Source organism: Schistocerca cancellata, chromosome 4 (genome assembly GCF_023864275.1).
Source record: "Schistocerca cancellata isolate TAMUIC-IGC-003103 chromosome 4, iqSchCanc2.1, whole genome shotgun sequence".
Lineage (NCBI taxonomy): Eukaryota > Metazoa > Arthropoda > Insecta > Orthoptera > Acrididae > Schistocerca > Schistocerca cancellata.
The window spans coordinates 739,466,922-739,487,837 of record NC_064629.1 but is presented as its reverse complement, the minus strand read 5'-3'; positions in this window follow the sequence as shown (position 1 = coordinate 739,487,837).

Sequence of the window (20,916 nt, the reverse complement as noted above, 5' to 3'; positions counted from 1 at the left end):
GGAAGAGCAGTTGAACGGAATGGACAGTGTCTTGAAAGGAGGGTATAAGATGAACATCAACAAAATCAAAACAAGGATAATGGAATGTAGTCGAATTAAGTCAGGTGATGCTGAGGGAATTAGATTAGGAAATGAGACACTTAAAGTAGTAAAGGAGTTTTGCTATTTGGGGAGCAAAATAACTGACAATGGTCGAAGTAGAGAAGATATAAAATGTAGACTGGCAATGGCAAGGAAAGTGTTTCTGAAGAAGAGAAATTTGTTAAGATTGAGCATAGATTTAAGTGTCAGGAAGTCGTTTCTGAAGGTATTTGTGTGGAGTGTGGCCATGTATGGAAGTGAGACATGGACAATAAATAGTTTGGACAAGAGGAGAATAGAAGCTTTTGAAATGTGGTGCTACAGAAGAATGCTGAAGATTAGATGGGCCGGCTGGAGTGGCCGTGCGGTTCTAGGCACTATAGTCTGGAACCGCGTGACCGCTACGGTCGCAGGTTCGAATCCTGCCTCGGGCATGGATGTGTGTCATATCCTTAGGTTAGTTAGGTTTAAGTAGTTCTAAGTTCTAGGGGACTGATGACCACAGCAGTTAAGTCCCATAGTGCTCAGAACCATTTGAACCATTTTTTTGATTAGATGGGTAGATCACATAACTAATGAAGAGGTATTGAATAGAATTGGGGAGAAGAGGAATTTGTGGCACAACTTGACAAGAAGAAGAGACCGGTTGGCAGGACATGTTCTGAGGCATCAAGGGATCACAAATTTAGCATTGGAGGGCAGCGTGGAGGTTAAAAATCATAGAGGGAGACCAAGAGATGAATACACTAAGCAGATTCAGAAGGACGTAGGTTGCAGTAAGTACTGGGAGATGAAGAAGCTTGCCCAGGATAGGATAGCATGGAGAGCTGCATCAAACTAGTCTCAGGACTGAAGACCACAACAACAACAACAACAATAGGTGAAGTTAAATGGAAGTGTTAAATAAAGGTGAAGTACAAATGAAGTAAAATGCAGATATGGAAAGGTAATAAAAGTTTGTTCAGGGAGATATTATAATAAAGTAGCTGCAGAGGAATTAAATCACCAACAAAATATGAAGTGAATAACACTATCAATACATGAAAGATAAATATAGAAAAGCCGATGTAAGTTTAGTTGAGTGTTGAATGGATATCTTGATCATGGTAAAGTAAATAATTTTAACTTTAGAAGATCTCACAGTTGTGGCAGAACTGTATGATTCATAGCTTAAAACATGCACAATTGAGACTGAAACAATAGCATTCATGACAAAGGTATTCCTGACAAAGGCCAGAGAAGAACTAAAAATATGGTTATATGAAACAGAATGAAAATTTATTTGTGAAAGTTATGAAGTAGGTGAGAAGTGTCTGATGGAATTTGGTAAATTTGAAATAGAATTTGTGAAAGTTATTGAGATTAGGAAGGTATGATGTTCGTAAGGTTGACAGGATATTTATGTAATGTCTGATTTAGAATTAATTAGTGTTAAGGCCATAGGTCAAAAGACTGTGGAGATGGACGAATTCTCCCTTAGTGGTAAGTAAGGATGAAAAAGGACTGTGGCGATGTAAAAATTCCACCCTTGGTAGGAAATAGTTGTTAAGTATAAGGAATCATGAGAGTGCAACAGACTTGTGCAGTAGTTATCAGGTCCTGAGGTATAAATTTTGAAAATTGTCTGCTTGCAGCCAAGTAAATCAAAACTCAGCAAACTTAGGAACCATGTGAAAACTAAAGAAGGTTAGGAGAAATACCTGAATGTGACAAAACTAAGAGTGAATACCTGATTGTGACATAACATTGAGAAGTAAACATAATTGAAACAGAAAAGGTGGTGAAACGGAAAAAAAAGGCTCCATCGATTAAATCTCATCAAAAACTTTGGTTTGAAATAGATGTAAAGTTTGAAAAGTATGACTATGTAGAATTAAGGTTTTTCTTATTGCACAGGATGCGAGATTTACAGTTTTCTTGATGATTATAATTTGTGGTAAAATATGTTTTAAATGATTTTGTTATTCAAAGGTAATGGTAATTGTAATTAATGACGATTTATTGAAAAATATATGCATTTTTCAGAAAAGTGGCCAAACTGATTGAGTTGTAACAATTTTTCCAGGTGATTTATATGTGGATTACCTTTAACAGTGGCCAAACTAGTTCACGAGTTGTGTGTTTGCTTAAAATGGTTTTCTTCTTATATGTTTGTGAGAGTGGTGAAACCAGTTAAAAAGTTTTAATTTTGTCCAAGTGATTTGTCTATGGACTTTCTTCATTCAAAGTGGCCATAGTGGTTCACGAGTTGTAACAGAATTTACTTTTTTGAATCTTCAGTAATATCTACAAATTTTGAAATGACAAATAATATTTTCATATTTTGTGTTTAACAGTTCTATGTAAGACTGAGAGCAAGGGATTGCAGGGATACTTTTAATATTTTATTAAACCAATATTCAAATAATATCAGTCAGTGACAATAGAACAGATTTGGTATGATTGTTGAAAAGTGATAAATTCAGTTAGTTGATTTTACTGAAATAGTAGGTTATTACCTTAGAATTCATGATATTTGTTTATATAGTTTCAAATTTTCATATTTATTGGATATTTCATTAAATGACTAGAATCTTTTAATAGAATGGAGGCAGGGTGTAACATAGCAACTATATTACATAGTACTGTATAAATATTCTGACTCTATTTTACAATTTTATTTAAAGTCTTCAATAGTATTATTGTAAGGCCTTCGCACAAATTTAAACCAAAGTAATTCACACCACCCACAAGGTGACATGAAATAATATATTTTTGTTATTAATCAAAGTAAATGTAAATGAGAGTATACAGAAGGCAGAGGCCAGGCATATGTTGAATGATCAGTGTAGAAGGCTCTGAGCCATCTTGTGCAGGAAGGCAAACTGGGTGACGTGGCCGGATGTAGATGGGAGTGCCAGTTATGCAGTAAAATGGTAGGGTTCTAGTACCTTCAAGAACAATTTTTGGATAGCAATACCATTCTGGTATCAGAAAGCATGCGGGATTGTGAATGCTGAGGGGAAATACCTCTCCTGTAGAACTTTGATGGCCATATTGCGAGACATCGGCACTGAGAGAAAGTAGTCCCCATTGTTCTTAACCCTTCAGCTTAAGAAAAATATTTTTTAAATGTAATCTAAGACACACAATTGAGTACAGGGCTTAAGAAAATGATCTCCTCTCTTACATGCTATGTTTTTTTCATTAGTTTATAAAATAAGTTACAATGTGATTACTCATCGGCACGGAGATACGAATAAAGTGGTGAGGAGCACTAGTTTTGACGTTGGCTCTTTTACTCTGGAGAGTCTCTCTGTGTCCTTCTCGATGGACAGACCCATATCTCACTGCTCCAATGAAATACTAACTTTATTCAGTCTGTAAGTACTTTTACAGTACAAATGGCTTTCCGGGCCCGACTCCAAGTGTCTGGAACAGCAGTTGAGTAGCGACAGGTTATTTCGAAATTTAATATTCCAGTAAAAGTCTACACAAAGCAGTGATTGAAGTGATATGAAGTCTCATTGTAACTGTTATGAACTAACAATGGCAGAATCACATATCACTATCAAGATGCAGTCTCATCATCAGGGGTAAGTGATTTCTTGCATGGCTTAGCGCTGGTGTAAATTTCTGATTAGTCATCAAGGTTTTACAGTACCCAAGATGGCCAAAGAGTTGAGTGCAGTTAAACAGATCTAAATTCATTGTGTAATGTGGTAACATTCAGGCGAGTGAGTGTTTGTTGTAGTTGCAACATTAGAAGTCCTGCGTGGTAGTGCAAAATTAACTGTTTAACTCTAAGTGAAACCAATATCTAAATTTGTTGTACATAAAGAGAAGACAGATTGTTACAGAAGGGGCTCATGTATATTCTGTTGTTCTGAAGGATAGAGCCTGATTTATTGTGAAGATCATTTATGAACATAAATGAGAGATCTATTATCATAAGGTGCATAAGGGAAGATGTTAGCCTGATACTCTGTCATTTGTATGCTCTCAGATTAACTACAGGTGTCAAAAATTACTGAAATAGCAATCCCTTGCAGTTGTAACATGTGCTTTATGGGAGGACATTGTGCCTCTGAATTATATTTTACTTATAACAGTAGGTCCATGTTTATATTCACTGCAACACCCTTTTTCATAACAATATTACTTGGTTGATCTGTTGCTTCCCAAGCTTGCTTACGGTGAGTGGCATCGAGAGCCTCAAGTGGCTAACAACTGACACCAATACCTTAATAAAAGTATGTACCTCATGTTGTATCACATTTGAGCATTCAGTTTACTCATAATGGCAGTCAGGCAGAATAAATCTTGGAGTAATAAACTGCTCCACCAATCCTGCTAACTTCCTTCGTCCACTCTTTGCTTTGTTGCAATATCCACCTTCTCTATATGTGTTGTGATCCTAAGAACTGACAGGAAGTTCTCCGGATTTTCCATTCGTACCATCCACGATGTGTCTGTGGGTATACTATGCAGAAAAACTTCCACTGCTCTATTTTCTGCCTCTTGTAATAAAACCCTATCAGCTTCTGCATGCTGGGTCTGTAAATATGTCTTTGCCTTCAGTTTATGGATTATATCCAAGAACACCTCCATAGTCCATAGCGCAGCATTGAAAAAGTACTTAGTTTCTCCTTAAAAAGTACCACTGGCACAGTACAGCAGCCCACTCCAGGTATGAAACTTCCTGGAAGATTAAAACTGTGTGCCCAACTGAGACTCGAACTCGGGACCTTTGCCTTTCGTGGGCAAGTGCTCTACCATCTGAGCTACCGAAGCATGACTCACACCCAGTACTCACAGCTTTTCTTCTGCCAGTATCTCATCTCCTACCTTCCAAACTCTACAGAAGCTCTCCAGCGAACCGTGCAGAACTAGCACTCCTGAAACAAAGGATACTGCGGAGACATGGCTTAGCCACAGCCTGGGGGATGTTTCCAGAATGAGATATTCACTCTGCAGTGGAGTGTGCGCTGATATGAAACTTCCTGGCAGATTAAAACTGTGTGCCCGACTGAGACTCGAACTCAGGACCTTTGCCTTTCGCGGGCAAGTGCTCTACCATCTGAGCTACCGAAGCACGACTCATGCCCAGTACTCACAGCTTTCCTTGTGCCAGTATCTCGTCTCCTACCTTCCAAACTTTACAGAAGCTCTCCTGCGAACTTTGCAGAACTAGCACTCCTGAAAGAAAGGATACTGCAGAGACATGGCTTAGCCACAGCCTGGGGGATGTTTCCAGAATGAGATATCTCGTTCACACAGTTTTAATCTGCCAGGAAGTTTCATATCAGCGCACACTCCACTGCAGAGTGAATATCTCATTCTGGAAACATCCCCCAGGCTGTGGCTAAGCCATGTCTCCGCAGTATCTTTTGTTTCAGGAGTGCTAGTTCTGCAAGGTTCGCAGGAGAGCTTCTGTAAAGTTTGGAAGGTAGGATACAAGATACTGGCAGAAGTAAAGCTGTGAGTACCGGGCGTGAGTCATGCTTCGGTAGCTCAGATGGTAGAGCACTTGCCCGCGAAAGGCAAAGGTCCCAAGTTCAAGTCTCAGTCGGGCGCACAGTTTTAATCTGCCAGGAAGTTTCATATCAGCGCACACTCCGCTGCAGAGTGAATATCTCATTCACTCCAGGTATGTTTGTGCTTTACTGAAACTGTCATATTATGCAACATATCTTCAGCAACCCCTGCCAAATGCTTACTAGCAACATGCCACGTTATTTTGTGTGACCACCCATGTGCTTACATAGCATTCCTAACGTCCTTAATAAAAATTATCATGACATGTTCCCTTATCTGAGAAGAGATTAATTAATGTGACCACTGTCAGGCCGCATGGAACAGAATGCACTCTCAATCCAGACATATTTTCATCTGACTCCAATTACAGCTGAACCTGTCTCACTTCCCCAGCTTCTAACTCATGATTAAGTTCAAGATTTCTCTGCCCCTCATGCTCCAGTTCCTCTGTTAACGCTTGCACTCACTGAGTTAAAGCAGCAACTGCATCCACAGTGCCGCAGTGGTAGCAGCACATGTTTCCACCATTTTGTTTACTCTGCTCCTAAATTAATTCTGTTTTTTAAGAAAGAAAAAAAATAAAGAAAAAAGGAACTACACACAAATTGCTGTTTAACCATACCACACATGAAACCCTAACATCAAATTAATTCTTCCAATGAATCACCACACATCTTCAATCAGTAGAGGTACTAGCCAGATGACCAGTTCACCTACACGCAGAACACGTAGCTGCTACAGCTCTGGTACACAGCAAATAGTGCCCAGACAAATTAAAAAAAAAATGGATACCTCACTGGCACTAAATTATCATATCCACCATTACCTCTAAACAAAGATAAGGCCATGAGTTCCTGTGGCTTCACAAGTGTGTCCGAGTGCAGCTGGCTATTCCTTCAAGTGCTACTTGTGGTTACCACGTAGAATGCCAAAGTGTAATAGCCAGCATCCTTCATTTTAGCAGAACCTCAGCAGTTCCAGTCACCTGCCCAGGGTGGCTTTGTCGGTGATAGAGGACTACCTTGGGCCCGGGAGGCCACAAGATCACTTCCTGGCTCTGCCCTTGCAGACGACAGCTTGCAGTGCATCGAATGACTTTGCCCAGAAAGCGGTGGCTGGCCAGTCCCCTGCTCCCCTCACCTGTTTAGTGCCAAGTTTCAGACCCACTTTACCTTGGCTGTGGTGAGCCCGTTCTGCTTTCTCACCTGTGAGTGGTATCATAAACTGCCTCACGGAACCAATTACTTAATAAGAACATTGCCACTGCCAGCTACCCAATGTGTCCATCAGTCCCCTTAGCTTCTGCCTTCCAGCCATGACTGTGCAAAATTTTTAAGAATTCTCCAAATCCATGCCTATATTTATTTACTGTGCAGCAATAATCTGAAAATAGAGAATTTGGGTAAAATATTCGTGGTACCTTTATGATATGAGTTAATGTGAGGTTAATCCTGAAAATTGACAAACTGAGGATAGCTCTGGAGAAAGGGAAGCTCAAGGAACCATCATTGAAATTTGGTAGTTATGTATTGGCCAACGGCCTTGCCACAGTGGTAACACTGGTTCCTGTCAGATCACCGAAGTTAAGTGCAGTTGGGCTGGGCTGGCACTTGGATGGGTGACCACCCAGTCTGCCGAGCACTGTTGGCAAGCAGGGTGCACTCAGCCGTCATGAGGCAAACTGAGGAGCTACTTGACTGAGATGTAGCGGCTCCAGTCTTGGAAACTGACATACAGCCATGAGAGTGGTGTGCTGACCACATGCCCCTCCATATTCGCATCCAGTGATGCCTGTGGGCTGGGGATGACATGGCGGCCAGTCGGTACCTTTGGGCCTTCGTGGCCTGTGAGGGAGGAGTTTAGTTTAGTTTAGTTTAAGTTACGTATTGTCATATTTTCTGTTTTTGAGCACAAAAAATATACAAGAAGAGGGAATGCAGAAACAGCTAAAGTCCTTTGAGAGGTATATTACTGGCAATACCAACTGCAGACAGGTGAGACTTGAAAATTCAAAATTCAACTACTGTTCAGAAATCGACTGTCACATGTTTGGCACACCTATGACTGACACTGAGGGAACTGTCTGTAAAAAAATAGGCTTTTATAGGTTAGGACACCTCTTATCCATCTTCCCCACGGACAGGAACAGGCAGCCAATCCCATATGACTAATTTCCGAGAACATCACGGAACTATCCGAGGTGTGTTCATCTCCATTTGTGTGTCGTACAGGGCAGGTTTCCTTGTCTTCTTTGGCGTACGTAATATTAACAATTGCTGCCTGCATAGTGTTTGGTGGGGATGTGGCTAACAGTTGTTACTTCTCCTTTGCCTGAGTGGGTATCCTGGTCCCTGCTTGATGAATGCCTTTGCTTGGTCTTCCCAAGCCTAAGAGAATGCTGGATCATGATTTCACACAAGTGGGGGCTAGAAACCATGGGCTTGTAGGAGGGGTGATATAACTGTGTTGTTGTAAATGTGACAAAGGGAGGCCTGACTTATTGTCACAGCTGTCTTCAGCAGCTCCAGCTGACTGAGCCAGCAGGGAAATTTCTGGGATGAAATTGTAGTTGGTGGGACCCACAGAAAGAGCATTTGCATTTCTACTGTTTGTTCATCCACATCAGTTCATGCTTCTGATTTCATTTACTGGTTATTCCACATTAACACTCATGGCTGCAGTCACAGATAATAACAGTATTGCTACAGGACATAACAAGTTGTACATCTTGTTTGCTGCAAGGCACATGATGTGTATTGCTGCATTATAACCACTTAACAGGAAATTTTTTGCAGCAGCTGCAGTACTTCATTGTCTTTCTATCTGTGGATTTTTTTTGTTTTACTTATTTATTTATTGCATAAATTTTAGTGCATTAGCTTTGTGCACGGTGATGAAATTGTTCTAAGTGCATTGTCCAAAAGTTACTTTGAGTAGTTAATCAGAGAACCGACACATGAAGATAACATCCTAGACCTGCAGGTGATGAACAGACCTGAAATTTTCAACTAAGAGTAAAACAGGCAATTAATGATCATAAGGCCATTACAGCATAACTGAACATCTGAATATGCCTGTCAATGGGAATACAAAGAAAGATAGGAAAATATTTCTGTTTAGCAAGAGTGACAGGAGACACAGTTCAGATTACCTGACAGATAAACATGAAAATTTCACCTCCAGTACTGACATTCTTGAGTTTCAATGAACAAAGAAATTCAAGAGCTTCATAAAATATGATTTTGACAGGTATTTGCTGAGCAAAATTGTGAGGGATCAAAAAGACCCTCCTTGGTGTGACAGCTGTGTAAGAAAGCTGCTATGAAAGCAAGGAGATGCTCATTGCAGTTAAAATATAGCCAAAAACTCATAGACAGACAAAAACTAAATTAAGCCAAAATTAGCATAAGAAGGGCTATGTTCAATGAATTCAAAAATAAAAATCTATCTACCAACTTGACAGAAAATACTAAGAAGTTTTGGTCATATGTTAAATCAGTAAATGGATTGAAGACAAGGAGAAAAAAAAAAAAAGGAACACAGTGCTTGTGACAGCAGCAGATAAAAAGCTGTTGGATGAGTACACCCTACAAAATTATAAGAATTTTAATAGTAATTTCACATGTGGTGAATGGAGCTGGGATATGTCATGATTCTGTAAATTGATCTTACATTTTGTTTCAGAAAAAGTTTGTAATTCTATATTGTATTTGAATGTTATGTGGCAAAAACAATGAAATGGTAATCAGCAGCACTAAAATACGAAGAACGTAATGATAAACGCCAAAAACGAGGTAAACTGAAATAATCAAAAAGTATAGAAGAAGGAAAGTACTGTAAGTACAAATTTTATTTGATTTTTTTTTGTTACTTGTTTGGAAATTTTTTGCTAGCTTTGTTAATATGGAAGACAACAGGGAGGTTGACGCAAATAATCAGAATGGTGCAAATGTTAGTGGGGAGGAAATAAATGATAATGACGCAAGTATTTGCTCATAAATCCATGATGATAATGTAGTTAATCGAAACAACAGAATTGGGGAGTACAGTGACCACAATAATGTATGTGTATGTTCACCTTTTTGTGGGTTCAAGTCAAGTGAGCCTGTTTTGGATAGATTAGTGCAACTAATGGAGGAACAGAAAAAGTTGATTGATGAACATAAAATTTCTCTCGATCAAAAACTTGACTCTATTGAAAAGAAATTAGATGGACATGGGAACCAAATACGTGGAACTGAAGATTACTTAGAAAAATTTTGGGTACAATCAGACAAAAATACCAAAAATGTTCAGTTATAGAGGGGGAAATTTCTACTTTAAAACAAGAACAGCAGAATTTTGAAGAAAGGTTAGATTCTGTAGAAATAAAAGATGATAGTTTTGAAAATTTTGCAACCTCAGAATTTCAGCATTTAAAAAAAAATAACAAAGATGTTGTGAAAAAATTTACCGAGACAGATAAAAGTATACACAACTTTAACAAAATTGCAAATGATAATTTTACAAAACTAAAAGAAGGCATAGGTACATGTTTAGGGTTAATTTCAAATTACAGTTCAAAAATTCAGGAAATTGAGGACACTGTTACTATAAAATCTTTCAGCAACTACAATCAATTTTGGAATAATATCAATATCGAAACCTTTTCAGGAGAAGGGAATATACATCCTGTCGACTTTATGTTTCAAATTAAAGACAATTTTGAATGTAGCACAACTCACAATTTAAAAATTAAATTCATTAAAAAATTCTTGGATGGTGAGGTTCTCTCATGGGCTAACCAGACAATCAAACCTGACATGACTTTTTGTGAAGATGAACGTGTTTTTATGAACAAATTTTGGTTGGAAATTGGACAAACCAGAATCAAGTCCGAATTCTTAAATAGTCCAAATTTCAAGCAAGGTAGTGGTCGAATGAAAACATTTCGTGAACAGCAGTTGAAAATATTAGTGATTTTAGATAAGGCACTAGATGAGATGATTCAAATTCATGCTTTGAAAAGAAATTTGCCACAAAGAGTACAGTGGAGTCTGGTCTATGGGCATGACGACACCATTGAGGACGACACCATATGTTGACAAATTAGACTTAGCCTGGGAAAGAAATGAAAGGTATAATGACAGGCAAGATGACAGTAGAAATAGAAACAATAGAGCTTTCAATGATCATTTTGAACATAGGTATAGGAGGGGAGATTTTAGAAATGAAAATTACAGGGGAGAGTGTGAAGGGAACAGTAGATTGAGAAATGATGACAGACAAAATGGGGAGAGAAATGATAGGCAGAGACCAGAGAACAGAAATTTTGAACCAAGAAATAGGCAGTGGAGACAAGGTCAAGGAAATAATGGTACAATTTTGATATCAGAAGGAATGGTCCGCGAAACTAAGGCCTGCCTCTTTCGGAGCCTGGCGGAGTGATGCAAATAGAAATGGTGCTTATAATCAAGTGCATTGTGGTTATTTCAGATAGGGAAGGGGTAGAGCAAATAGGGCATACCAAAACTATGTATACAGAAGACAACCTAAAGTGAACAGAATGAATTTTGATGGGAATTTTTGGAGAATTTTTTATCTCAAAACGAAGATGAACAAAAAAAGGAAAAGAAAATCTGAATTTAAAATAGAGAAAAACATTTTGACAAATTTCTTTGATAGTGGTAATGTAATAGTAGTTACTGATAGTGATGAGAACAGATCAGGTGAGTTGGTAATGTTGAGTGATTGTGAAATGAGTGAAAGAACTGATACTGGTGTTGTATGTATGAAAGCAGATGATCATGTACTTAGAAATGAAAGTGAAGATGACAGTAAGCAATAAACAGCAAAAAGATGATGAACAGAATGATCATAGTGTTGAAGTTATTGGTGTATTTGAAGAAGTGTGTGAAGATGGAAATGAATTTAATGTTGAGAATGATATTAAGTGTGATGATAATGTTTCTGATGATGATGATGATGATGAGGTTGATGAAACTGTATTGCTCACAATATTGGATGGAATGGTATATGCAGAAGTTAAGGTTGATGATTGTATACTGAATGATTCTGGAAACTCTGATGTAAGCTTGAGTAATGATTTTGAAACAAGTAGAAAAGTACATGATAGTTTAATTTTGTCAGTAGATGTTAGTGATATTGTGTCTGAATGTATTAATGAAAATGAGAGAGAATATTTGATCAGTGATAAAATAGTGAAAGTAGTTAGTGACTATGATAACAATTGTAACCATAGTGACCAAAGGTTTAAAATCATAAATGAAATTTGTCAAAATTTGTATTTATGGAAGGAAAGTTGTTTTGAAAATCTAAAACAGTCATCTAATAGAAAAATAATCAGTGGATGTGTAGAAACAGTAAAAGAAAGACATGAGTGTGACAAAGGGGTGACTTTTCAGGATATAGAGGAGGATCTTCTATTTGAAAATGAAGTAAATGAAATTGGCAAAGAACTTGGAAGTCCGTATGTTGTAGTACAGATTTCTGATTGGATAGGAAACTGTCTTTTGGACACAGGTAGCCAAATGACAGGATTATCAAAGAAGCTAAGAGTTAGGATTAAAAATAATGAGAATTTCACAGAATTTCCAGTAACAGGGGTAAGGGTAAAAGGTGCAACAGGAAAAAGTAGTAAATTTATTACCAGACAAGTCTTACTAGAATTTAAAATTAGTGCTGTGCAATTTGTACAAGGATGTTTAGTGATTGATGATTTGAATGAAAACTTGATATTAGGTATGAACTGGAGAGTTAAGGCAAAAGTAAATTTTATCTGGGCCAACATGAAAATAACATTTGTTGAACCAAAGAGTGGAATGCATGGGGAAACTAGTATTGAAATGGAAGATCGTGGCCAAAGTAATCTGATTAGCGGGGTGCAAAAGACTAATGGTGATGATTATTCTGAGGAAGGGGAAGAATTTTGTATTAATGATAACAGTGTGGACTCTTACAGTGAACTGGTAGCTAAAAACGTGTCTGAAGCTGAAAGCCTTAATGTTGAGAACAGAAGAGAACTTAAGGATTTTTTTTGTGGGATTATAACAACATATTTGATGTAAAACATGGGAGAGAAAAAGGGTATCAGTGTAAACTGAAATTAAAAGTGCATAATCTATTCTTCATTAAACCATATGCTCTTCCCATCTGCAAAAGAAAAGAAGTGGAAAGAGAGCTTCAGAATATGGAAAGGTGGAAAATAATAGAAGTTGTAATTCATACAATAACACATTAGTGGTGGTTTCAAAACAAGATGGGTGCATCCAATTAGTTCTTGATTCAAGACACTTAGAGAGAGGAAATGACCATCCTGAAAGTATAGATGAACTGCTTAACAAGTTTAAAAATTTAAGGTGTATGACTAGCCTTGACTTAACTTCTGGGTTTCATCAGATTGAACTGGAGAGGGATTCTAGAAAGTACACTGAATTTTTGTTTAATGGAAAAAATGTTCAGTACTGTGTTGTACCATTTGGTTTAAATGTATCTGTAGCAGAATTCATTAGGGAATTAGACTTTGTTTTGGGTAAAGAACTCTTGGAAAAATTAATCATATATGTGGATGACATCTTAGTATCAAGCAAGACCTGGGAAGAGCTTACACAAATTTTAAAGGAAATTGGAGAGAAATGAGACAGGGGAGTATGACACTCAAATTAGAAAAATGTAAATTTGCAATGAAATGGGATTTTTCCCGATGGAGAAAATATTGAGGCCATCACACAATTCCCAAAACCAAGGAATAAAAAAGATTTGAAGTCATATTTTGGATTAGTGAACTTTTATAGAAAATATGTGAAAACACAGACATTTAATGCACCATGTTTAAACAACCTATTAAGAAAAAAAAATGCAGTGTGGGATTGGTCTGATGAATGTCAATTAGCTTTTGAGGAAATTAAGAAAGAGTTGATACAAAGTAAATTCCTTTATAGGCCTGATTTATCATTACCATTATGCTTGATGACTGACAGTTGTGATTATGGTTTGGGGGCACATTTGTTACAAGAAAAGGAAATCAATGGGGAAATAGAACATCATTCTATAGCATTTGCAAGCAGAACCTTACAAAAACATGAGAGAAATTATATGATTACAGAAAAAGAACTTTTGGCAATAGTATGGAGATTAAAAAAATTTAAAAATTATTTGTTTTGGCATGAAGTCAAAGTCTATACAGACCTTACAAAAACATGAGAGAAATTATATGATTACAGAAAAAGAACTTTTGGCAATAGTATGGAGATTAAAAAAATTTAAAAATTATTTGTTTTGGCATGAAGTCAAAGTCTATACATTAACTTACATACAAGAATGTAAATTGTATCATGGGAGGATTACCAGGTGGTCAATTTTCTTACAGCAGTTTAGATATACAGTTCATTTCATAAAATGAAAAGGAAAATGTAATTGCTGATGCCCTGTCAAGAATGCCAGTGGGAAATGTAAATGACAGTGAAAATGATAGTCAAGGAAAGAATTTCAAAATTATGTACTTTAAAGATCTGAAAGAAGAAAATGAAAATAGGAAAATCTGTAATCAATTGAGAAGATACCAAAATAGTGATTATCATTGGAATCTTATTAAAAGTTATTTAGGGAAGAAAGGTCATGAGAAGATACAAATGTACTACCAAGTCTTCAAAGGTATTCTGTTTTATAGGCACAACCCAGACAGTGATGTATGGAAATTTTGCTGGCCAGATTCTCACATCAATACTTTGATAAAATATACACATGAAAGTTTCAGACACTGTGGTGCATTGAAATGTATTCAAAAAATCCAAGAATGTATATATTTTCATAACATGTCTAGGAGGGTTAGGACTTTACTTACTAGTTGTGTCAATGTCAAAGAACAAAAGTTAGTAACAAAACCAACAAGGGTCTTTTACAAAATGTGATACCTCATAAACAGTAGGATTAAGTGGGAATAGATTTGTATGGCCAGCTTCCGAGAGCTAAAGGAGGGTTTCAGTATATTTTTGTTATTATAGATTTATTTACAAAATATGTAAAATTTTATCCTTTAAAGAAAGCAACTAGCAAGAAAATAGCAACCAAACTTGTGAAAGACTACTTTATTAAAGTGGGTATACCAAAAGCAATTTTATCAGACAATGGGAGTCCGTTTACTTCAAAATTTTGGAAGGAATTTGTAGAAGAATATAATATCAGACATATACTAATTTCATCTTATTCACCAAAATGTAACCTGACTGAGCGTTATATGAGGGAAATTGGAAGATTATATAAAACTTACTGTCATAAAGATCATACTAACATTACACAGTCAAGATCATACTGTATACTTCAGCAAATCCTATGGTGAGTACTTTAACCCAGTGAAAGTGAAATAACTAATAGAAAGAAATTTATTCTCATCTCTGTTATCACTGAATATTTGAACATTTTTTTAAAATTCTTATATCCATCATGAATTAAAAAGTAATTTGAGGAGTTGAAATAGTTGAGACTACATTCTGTGCACTGTATAGCCAAAGCAAAATCTGGGGGGTGAAAATCATCTCAGAAACACTTTTTTCAGTAATTTTGTGGTGAAATTTAACAGGTAGGGGATCAGTGGCATTTTCATAGATACACCATGTGGCATATGGTGCCTTGCCCTCACCAGTGTCTTCCTATTTATTTTCTGGAACCACTCCTCTTCTACTATCCTATCTAGATAGTAAGAGCAGTCAAGTTTCTTCTACTATCCTAAGGTATGCAGTGTGCAACATGTAAGACACAAGACTATATCTTGACCAATCCCTTAACTTAAACTGTTGGAAAAGAAAACAACACCAATTTCATTTTTTAGTAACCAGTATTTTCAAAAATGATATCCTTTTTTTCTTATTAAGACTCAACATGCAGTAGTTTGCCACTGTGTACCAGTAAAATATAACACAGTAAGAAAGATTTTTGTAGTAAGAGGTGATAAGAATTTATGCTGATTTTGTAAGCCATGGTTCAAATGGCTCTGAGAACTACGGGACTTAACATCTGAGGTCATCAGTCCCCTAGAACTTAGAACTACTTAAACCTAAATAACCTAAGGACATCACACACATCCATGCCCGAGGCAGGATTCGAACCTGCGACCATAGCGGTCACGCGGTTCCAGACTGTAGTGTCTAGAACCGCTCGGCCACACCAGCCGGCTTGTAAGCCATGCCTATGAAATGTAAGACAGGATAACTTGTTTTTGAAATGAACTGATGTTGGATTACGACTAGAGATGTTTTTCTTATGGAGATAAGGGCATAATGACTATGTATGTTACTGTAGAAATAATTGAAATTCTGTAAGTCTACGAGAGAAGATGATGTTGCTGTTGTGGTAGCAGATTTGCAATGAAGTGGATTATACACTGATATCTGAAATTTTGGTTTGATGACAATGATGATGTGTATTTGAGTGTAATGGATGTTTAGGTAGGTTAGGACTGATATTGGGACACTGTTTTCTGCTGAAGTTTAATTTCTTTGACTAAGGAATATCTCATACAAGTTGCTTGGAAACTACCTTTGCGTGATATGATGCACACTGTTATCATCTGTTTAACTTGATCCATTTTAACTTCGGCAACTGTTGATGTACTGTTATATGTAACATAATTTCCAGTATTCATTTATTGTCTACGCATTCTCAAACTTACGGCTGTTTATTTACATGCTCTTCTGCTTGAAGTACCTTTTACCTCTACTATATACACTATTACTTGAAGTTGATTTTCTTACATGAAATATGTCATTGAACTTATACTTTACACATGCCTTGTCGATTGGAAGGAGAACATATGTGATGCATGGACCAGAATTCTGTAACTTGATTTTGTATCTCTCAGACCTGCCTCCTGATAGAAAATACTGGCCAGGAATGATACATATTCATAAGTGAAACAAAAACATTAACGCAGTAAGGTGAGATGTGGTGATGACTCATGTCCATGTTATGCTGGAATATTATAGATTATGGTTTGACTCATCACAATTTCAAAAAACAAAATTATATAATTTTTCTCTGTCGCTTTTCACACCTGACTTTAAAGTGTCTACGAATTATATGAAAGTTTATGAATACTCAGTGACACATATTGGTAATTCTGACAAAATGATATTCATTAGATGTTGTTTCTTGTGGTAAACACACTATTAATTTTAAAAAAATTAAGTAAGTTTATCTTACCTAATTATGCATGAGAAACTTCTCAAAATGAGAGCATTTTTCATACTTGGATGATCAACCCAAGGATGCATTCCACTTTGTTTATTTATTGATCTGAACCTTATAGTGATTTGATATTATGTTTGTGTACCTTATTTCTATATTTTCATGTTTATGTATTAATTATGTTTGATCTGAACCATATATCAGAGGAACTGCTTGTAAGTTTGCTGTTTATATCTAGCATTTGATGCTTGTATTAACCAATGCAAACTTAAATATTTCAATTACTCTGTCTAGCAGAATGCTATTGTTTACCCTTCATCACTCAGTTAATAGGGAGTGTTGGGGTTAATTTTCAGGGACTGGGAAGGTGAAGCTGTGGCAAGTCCATTCTGTAGGGAATGCCGAACACTCTGAATCATCAATTTCATTTCTTACTTCTCACCAGGGTACCAAGCTGTCTTTTCCTGTGTCCACATGCATATGTCTCTATTGCTCAGAACCTTGCCATGTCAGTTCTTGTCTTTGTGACTAAAGCCTATTGTATAGGAGGATCTGGGAAACAAGCCAGCATTTCTAAATATACTGAGTTTCAAAGATGTCACATGTATAGATAATCTTTGATATAATTGATGATATGCTTTTGCTAATTTGAGAGCAAGTATACAGTTTTCAACTTGATGAACTGGTGGTTTTTGATAAGGATGGTTTAAACATGTATTATGTATAGATTTATAACCATATTCTGTCATGATATATTACTCACTTATGTTTTAGTTTGTTGTGTGTTAGCACTTACTGTGAAGGAAAGAGCAACAACTGTGTTGCATTAATGTTAATTAAGTAATCCATTAATTAATGTTTGTTTAATTTCAAAGGTAGGAAAGCAGTATTGAAAGAGTCTTGACAAATTAAATATAAAGAAATTGGTCATTGGTCAGATATTTCATTCTGTGCATATAGGGTAAATAATGTTAACTGTTGAACAACCAAATTACAAGAAATTTCTTGTATTACAAAGTGTAGTACCTTATAATAATACTGTATTTCATGAATAAAAAAAAATCTTGTAACAGTCTATGTACTGTGACTTGATCAGTATTTGCACATTTAGTCCAAGTGCATTCCGTGGACAATTCTCTTTTAGTCAGCCCCAGATGGCAATGTGTGGAAGTGTGATTGTTCAGTAATATATGTGAATATTAGTGTAAAGTGCAAAGACTAGTGCAATAGCACTTGAGAATTTTGTACTACTTATATAATTTTAAATCCAAAGTTACAATTTTACTTCATGTAGTTAATAAGAATATATTTTTAGTGATGTGTTATCACAGAACAAGTTAAAATTGCAAAATGAGATTTAAGACAGGAAATGTTTAAATATGATCAGTTGGAATTTTGCTGAATTGAACAATTCTGTTCAAAACAATCAATTACAAGAAATATGATGCTCATAAAGAGTGGAATATGAACCACATTCCAGGTTTTACAATGAAGAACTTCCAACGAGCAGAGAACCACATTGAGCTTCAGTTCAGCGCTCCTCATTACACATGGAGGAGACTGAAGACTTTGATATATTATGGTATGCTGTGCATTACTAAGAAGAACTTGGTGCACCTGCCTACAATAGGAGGTTGCCAAGTACAATCTAATATGGATTTTGAGTATTGTAGTATCTGATACTAACACCTGTTCCAAAATGCATCGCCAGTGTTGAGAAAGAGTTATATACACCAGTGTCTCCATTACACTCAGGAGAACCTGGATTCTCTAATGACCGACATATTTATTCAGAAACAAGACCAATTCAGCTAACTTACATTACATAATTTTTTAGATTGAAATAGATTTACCTCATATTCATGCTGAAATACAAGCTACAGACAATCCTGCAAATTAACTTGCTCTTTCTTTGTGCTATTAATCAATATCTTGTCTGATACAGTTGAAACTGATACAAAATAATTTATGACATTCTTACATATTTAATTGACAACATAGTTTATGTATCTACATGTGTGTACATTCCATTTTGGAGAGTAAGCAGAAATCTTATCTCGTATCATACGTAAATTGCTAATCCATCCAATTGATTGTAAAATGAGTACTGGTACGTAGATGGGACAGAAAAGGTTTTGTTCAACTTTTAGTTGCACAAATCCTTTTGGGGGTTGTTGAGACGTAACAGTTCACTGAAACCCATTTAAAACACGTATTTTTTGATCAAATTTTAAATAAACAGGAATCGCTTATGTAAACAAAAGGTGGATCTGTGCTTGTAGAATTATTGCAGTGAAACTGGTTACTAAATTATAATTGTATTGAAGTGTATAGGTCCTGTAATTGGTAGGAACATTTTCTGAACCATGCATCTTTTGCATTTTATAAAAATAGTAAAAGTATTGTTAATATTTCATATTTTGAGTATTTGCACACTTCTAAAATGTTAAATGCTTGAAAATACATATATGTATTTACTGTATAAGAGCCAGTGCAACTGCTGAAATATGTCATTAATTTTGAGACAACAGTTTTAATTGCAATTTTATTAAAAACCCTTTATAACAATACCAAGGATTGTTCAGAATTATATATAAAGGGGCAGCCATGTTGGCATTTTACATCAGTGTCTTATGAGATTTTGTGCAAGAAGCACGTAATTGCTTAAGTAAGATGTAGGTCAGTGTTTTAAGCATGTCAGTATTTTTGAGTTTTGTCAATTGGTCTTTCTTGATGTAAAAACCAAGTTACAGTGGACATTAAGGAACACAGTGCTTGTGGCAGCAGCAGATGAAAAGCGGTTGGATGAGTACACCTTACAAAATTATAAGAATTTTAATAGTAATTCCACAGAAGAAGGAAGGAGAGATGTAAAGCTTTTCATTGGCTTTGACTTTATAATTTAGTAGTTGTTCAATGCACTTTATTTTCACTAATCCAGAGGTATACCAGCTCTATACTTTGATAGTTTTCTGTGTGTATTTTTATTTGGCAATTGGATATCTCTTGGGTTTTAGTGGTACATTTTCATCAGATTTTGCCCATGGATCTGAGTGAATGATTTGGTGCCAATTCTTCACATATTTTGTGCCAATCTGTAGAAAACAATTTTGAAATCATCTATTTTTTTTTCTTTGTAATAACCCTTCTTCTGAAGACATAATTTCAATACCAGATGGGAAATTGTTGAGTACTTACTGAGTTTGTTAATAGTTTCATGATTAATGCAAGCATAGGGTCATCAATCACACTTACTTTGTAGTCCCAAATATTTAGGCTTGTGACAACTGTGTTAAGACAGACATCTCCTCTTGCTGGTAAACAACTTGCTAAAAATAATCCATAACTGCTTGTAAGTTCATAAAAGCTGTCTCTTTGACACTACCTTCCCAAATATGGTTGATGATGTCACTAAATAATGCAATTTCTGCTCCTAGATGCACTAGATGACACAGTCAGCTTTGCAATTTGCTGATGAAGATTTCAAAATTGCCATCTGGTGAACAGAACACAGAAACAATGATTAAGTTAGCATGTGGCAGCCCCAAAGCAACCAGTTCTAGATCCAAGTTGACACAGAAGTTATTTATGTCAAAATACTAAATGACACAACTAATCATCAAACAATACAGTATAGAGTAAAGTTCCCTAACAAATAGCAACTTCATCATAATCCTCACCTCTAAAATACTATGATGTATTCTATACCTCATCAGTATCTCATCAAATCACACATAAAACCCCTGCATTTCATCATCAGAGCATATATGGGACTACCTCATCATAATACTCACAGAAAACTTCTTATACTTCAACATAAATACAAAACCTACTGTCTCCAAATTATAAAATATTCTGAACATAATGAACCAATTCTCAAATCATATTCATCCAGCACATGTTCAATACCTTCAAAAATGATAAAACCTCTTCTGCATCATATCTTAAACATAAACCCAGTTCACACATGAAGTTACTCATATAAAACAGAGTTCTCACCTGTTATAGCTTTCAAAGATGACATATGTGGTCTGAAAAATAATCTCCTCACCTTAAGCCTGTGGCAATACTTGACCACCAGAATCGAGTATTGATGCAATGCGCTATCCTTGAACTACAAAAATCTTTGACTATTCA